The 5,976-nt window shown below is 45.5% G+C and overlaps 1 pseudogene; it reads right to left on the reverse strand.

The window, feature by feature from the left end:
- Positions 1-2,928: 2,928 nt before the first annotated feature.
- LOC123486380 lies at positions 2,929-5,448 on the reverse strand (annotated as a pseudogene).
- Positions 5,449-5,976: the final 528 nt, after the last annotated feature.

Genomic DNA, 5,976 nt, shown 5'->3' on the forward strand with positions numbered 1-5,976 from the left:
TAATGCTGCTGGGGGTTCTTAATGCTGCTGGGGATTCTTAATGCTGCTGGGGATTCTAAATGCTGCTGGGGATTCTTAATGCTGCTGGGGATTCTAAATGCTGCTAGGGATTCTTAATGCTGCTGGGGATTCTTAATGCTGCTGGGGATTCTTAATGCTGCTGGGGATCCTTAATGCTGCTGGGGATTCTTAATGCTGCTGGGGATTCTTAATGCTGCTGGGGATTCTTAATGCTGCTGGGGACCTTAATGCTGCTGGGGTTCGACATGCTGCTGGGGATTCTTAATGCTGCTAGGGATTCTTAATGCTGCTGGGGGTTCTTAATGCTGCTGGGGATTCTTAATGCTGCTGGGGGTTCAAATGCTGCTGCTGGGGATTCTTAATGCTGCTGGGGACCTTAATGCTGCTGGGGATTCTTAATGCTGCTGGGGGTTCAAAAATGCTGCTGCTAGGGATTCTTAATGCTGCTGGGGCTTCGACATGCTGCTGGGGATTCTTAATGCTGCTGGGGATTCTTAATGCTGCTGGGGATTCTTAATGCTGCTGGGGATTCTTAATGCTGCTGGGGGGTTCAAAAAAATGCTGCTGCTAGGGGATTCTTAATGCTGCTGGGGTTCGACTATGCTGCTTGGGGGTTCTTAATGCTGCTGGGGATTCTTAATGCTGCTGGGATTTCTTAATGCTGCTGGGGGTTCAAAATGCTGCTGCTAGGGATTCTTAATGCTGCTGGGGGTTCGACATGCTGCTGGGGATTCTTAATGCTGCTGGGGATTCTTAATGCTGCTGGGGATTCTTAATGCTGCTGGGGGTTCAAAAAATGCTGCTGCTAGGGATTCTTAATGCTGCTGGGGGTTCGACATGCTGCTGGGGGTTCCTAAATGCTGCTGGGGATTCTTAATGCTGCTGGGGATTCTTAATGCTGCTGGGGATTCTTAATGCTGCTGGGGGTTCGACATGCTGCTGGGGATTCTAAATGCTGCTGGGGATTCTTAATGCTGCTGGGGATCCTTAATGCTGCTGGGGATTCTTAATGCTGCTGGGGATCCTTAATGCTGCTGGGGATTCTTAATGCTGCTGGGGATCCTTAATGCTGCTGGGGGTTCTTAATGCTGCTAGGGATTCTTAATGCTGCTGGGGATTCTTAATGCTGCTGGGGATCCTTAATGCTGCTAGGGATCCTTAATGCTGCTAGGGATTCTTAATGCTGCTGGGGATTCTTAATGCTGCTGGGGATCCTAATGCTGCTAGGGATTCTTAATGCTGCTAGGGATTCTTAATGCTGCTGGGGGATTCTTAATGCTGCTGGGGATTCTTAATGCTGCTGGGGATTCTTAATGCTGCTGGGGACCTTAATGCTGCTGGGGATTCTTAATGCTGCTGGGGACCTTAATGCTGCTGGGGGGATTCTTAATGCTGCTGGGGACCTTAATGCTGCTGGGGACCTTAATGCTGCTGGGGATTCTTAATGCTGCTGGGGACCTTAATGCTGCTGGGGATTCTTAATGCTGCTGGGGACCTTAATGCTGCTGGGGGTTCTTAATGCTGCTGGGGATTCTTAATGCTGCTGGGGATTCTTAATGCTGCTGGGGACCTTAATGCTGCTGGGGATTCTTAATGCTGCTGGGGACCTTAATGCTGCTGGGGGATTCTTAATGCTGCTGGGGACCTTAATGCTGCTGGGGATTCTTAATGCTGCTGGGGACCTTAATGCTGCTAGGGATTCTTAATGCTGCTGGGGGTTCTTAATGCTGCTGGGGATTCTTAATGCTGCTGGGGATTCTTAATGCTGCTGGGGGTTCTTAATGCTGCTGGGGGTTCGACATTCTACTGGGGATTCTTAATGCTGCTGGCCGTGCCATCACACCATCCCCCCCCCTGTTATTATACAGGTCTATTGATCCTGGCCGTGCCATCACACCATCCCCCCCCCTGTTATTATACAGGTCTATTGATCCTGGCCGTGCCATCACACCATCCCCCCTGTTATTATACAGGTCTATTGATCCTGGCCGTGCCATCACACCATCCCCCTGTTATTATACAGGTCTATTGATCCTGGCTCGTGCCATCACACCATCCCCCCCTGTTATTATACAGGTCTATTGATCCTGGTCGTGCCATCACACCCATCCCCCCCTGTTATTATACAGGTCTATTGATCCTGGCTGTGCCATCACACCATCCACCCCTGTTATTATACTGGTCTATTGATCCTGGCTGTGCCATCACACCATCCACCCCCCCTGTTATTATACAGGATCAATAGGGGGGTACACCTCCCTGACTTATTGCTTTTCTTTTAGATAATAGAATTCCCCTGTGTTTAAAATGTCTGAAAATCTGGCATTCCTTTAGGGATCTGGACCTCCCATCGCTGATGTGTAGAAAGTCAATCCATGTTGTACCATCTGTTTCATAATAAACATGGAGTTCATGGTTCGATTATCTCTCATCAGTATTTGTTCAGACATGAACTCTTCCCTTTACTCTGACTACCCAGTCTACAGTGTGGTGACCTGTGTAGAGGGAAAATTACAACCCCTTTATTTTAGGATATTTCTGTTAAGATTTAGCTTGAAATTGTGATGCAACATGCATTTTCTTTCAATACCAGATCTAAACAGTAATGGAAGTAAAACAACATTTTTCTTGACAAAACATGTTTTTATTAAATAAAGCCCAGACAAGAAAGTGTAACATAAATAAAGCTGCAGTAAGATACAAAAAGCTATATAACAAAATCACAAATGTACATAACAGAGACGCCTTAATGCAATGCCAGTGATCCATGAGAGTAGTGCCGTTTCTTTCTATAAAACATAAGATAACATATACACAACTCTATGTATTAACATATCAAACATAATATATGGATCATTTAATCTAAAACCATTTCAAATATTTTAGATTTACAATTTCCATAGCACAGCTTTGATACGAGGCGTGTTATTGTCACTAGGTGCGGCTGTAACTAGTGAACACAGTGGGCAGGTTGTCAACAGGGTAGACCGTAGGGCCGGTCTTCATGGTCGGGGGGCCGTTCGATAGAGTCCAGTTGCAGTGCAGTGTGAGCTCTACCAGGAATATCTTGAGGAGGACCTTGGCGAACTCTTTCCCCTACACACATCCTGGAGCCGCCTCCGAACGGGATGTAGTTGAAGCGTGAGGAGTCCTCCGAGGCTTTGGCCATGAAACGCTCCGGGTTGAACTCCTCTTTGTTGGGGAACACGTCGGCCACGTCGTGGGTGTCACAGATACTGTAGATGACGGTCCAGCCTTTGGGGATCTGGTAACCCTGGAAACAGAAAATAACACAGCACTGTTAAGACAACTGGTCTGGAGTTTTAGTCACTAACCCGTCAAAAGATATCAATCAAATTGACAGATTAGTATTGTATTCAAATCATCTGTAAAAAAAGACACCATTGCATTGACTGGTTAGTATTGTATTCAAATCATCTGTAAAAAGACTAACTTACATTGAGTTCGAATGTCTTCAGTACCACTCTGAAGCCTCCAGGTACAGGGGGGTTTATCCTCAAGGTCTCTTTGATGACACAGCCCGTGTGCTAACTGGTCCAACACCTCAATGTTCACATCTCTGACCCAGCAGATCCACACCTTCTTCCTCCTGAGAGAGAGAGAGAGTTATTATTCCACAATCATTCCATAAAGCCTATGAGATCTAAAGGCTGTTATCAATGTGCAAGTAAATTACTGGATTCATATTGATTGAATTAATGATTTCCAGCTGTAAATAACCGCTTCTTGCCTTCTGGTGCAGTTCTTGTCTGAGTTTGTTGACCATGTCAGGGGTTGAGTCCCAGGAACATGACCAGCGATGTGGCTGCACTGGCAGTGGTCTCATGGCCTCCAAATAAAAAGCTCTGTGGCTGATTCCTTAATTGCCTTCAGATAGAGAGAAATAAAATCATTAACTCACCGAGCAAGATTCTGATTCTTATAACACCACAGCTGGTTTAAAATGTACATTTATCATCTGTTTATATACTGCATGAAAAAAAATTCATAAATGCATGTATCTTGTTGTTGAAGATGGGGGATCCATGTACAGAAGAGAAGAGGATAGAGTGTTACCTGCATGCTGAAGGGCTCATCCCCTTTCCTGCTGCTGTCTATGAGCTGTTGGAGCGCGTCTCTGTGTTTCACCGCTTTGACGCTGTCTATTTTACTCTGGATGTTCTCCTCGATTTTGGAGTGGATGAAATTTCGGGCTTTCAATCCCTGTAGATGAAAGAGATGGATTTGTACATTAATTTAGGCCCTGAAAATATTCTAAATACATTCTTTAAAATGTCATAGAATTAATGCACCGCTGCTTACCCGGTACAAGCCGCTGAAGGGGACATCGATGGGCAGGGAGAAAAGGTTCTTGATCATCTCTTCGAAAGCCTCCACCAGCTCCTGCTCGTCGGTCTTGATCTGGTCCGGGTCGAAGCCCAGGAGGATCCTCATGGCGATACGGAACATGAGGCGCTTCATCTCCGGGTAGACCAGCACGTAGGAGTCCTTCTCCAGCCATCCCCTCACGGCGCTCCTCACCTCCTCCTGGATCACGGGGATGTAGTGTTCCAAAGCATCCCGGGAGAACGCTCTCATTATAGCCTAAAATACAGGAGCAACTCTCCGTTAAGACGGGACATTAAAGAAAACATTAAATTGGTGCAGGTTCTAGCCAAATATCTATGCGTAAAATAATACATTACATTTGCTATTTTAAATATTTTATGCATGCAAAAAAGGTTTTAATCACCAACGCACCTTTTTCTGGTTTTTGTGCTGGGTCCCGTGCATATTTGAGAGCGTGTCTGATCCCAGAATAGTTCTGACGGAAGCCGGCCACTGCACGGCGACAAGTTTATGTTCACCCAGCAGAATCTGTCTGACGTTGTTCGCTCCCAAGACACGCACCGTGGGGTTGCCAAAGAGGTGCGTTCTGTAAATGTATCCATACTTCTGCCGTTTCATCCGCAGGAACTTTCTCCTCTGCAATAAGGAATAATAAATGTTTGTTTATTATCAACGGAAGACAGATACATCCCAACAGGTAATATTATACAATATTACTATTATTAAGTTTGAAAGTGGCAATAATTACCTGGAGAAGGAGTTGGAGCGTCTCTCCGATGAAAGGTAACCCACAGATCCAGGAGGGAGAGGGGCTCGACAGCCGGGATCCCGACCACGGATCAAATAAACCTCCCATAACTTCACCGCGACTAAAAAGAGAAAGATTGGAAGCACGAGCGTGCACAGAAGGGTCGCTACCAAAGTGTGCAAAGCCATTGTACTGGTGCGCGTGATGAGTCGATGTAACCAAACCAAAGATAGAAACTTGTGAGGACTTCAGGTGGAGTGAGAGTTTGTTTGCTATTGAAAGTCTTGGGTGTTTCCACGGCCTTTTATCCCCCTTGTCCCCAGGTCTCGGCCTCCTGTTACCTTGGCTCGGCTACTGAAATTAGTTCACACAAAGTTCATCTTTAATTGTTGTGTCATCTCGCCCCGCCCCACGGAGTAGCGGCCTCTCCAAAAAAACCCATTTGTTATAGAGGCGCATTTTAATACCACCTCCTGTTGGAGACGCACAATCGGGGATTTAACTCTGAAAAGGTGTTAAGTCCCTCTAACAATGGGAACCATCCAAGGTTCTTTGTTGCAAATATTCCCGCAGTTTAGACTCATTACATTTGATGAGTTCTGCATGTAATGCCCGCTGGCGGGGCTTAATTGAACAGCTTTCAATACATTTCAATTTGCGCTGTTGGCTCCGAATTTAAATAATTTCCTTAATCCTCTTTAAATTCCAACACACGTGTTTGCTTTATTCGACTCAAGCATTAAATAAAGCTTAATGTGGTCAATTAAATCATTAAACAATCGTGTGAAAGCTTTAATCCAGCATTTTCTTGTAACAACTAAGTTGTTTGTATTGTATTGTATTAGGCTATACGAATT

This window comes from Coregonus clupeaformis, unplaced genomic scaffold (assembly GCF_020615455.1).
Source record: "Coregonus clupeaformis isolate EN_2021a unplaced genomic scaffold, ASM2061545v1 scaf1185, whole genome shotgun sequence".
NCBI classification, from domain to species: Eukaryota; Metazoa; Chordata; class Actinopteri; order Salmoniformes; family Salmonidae; genus Coregonus; species Coregonus clupeaformis.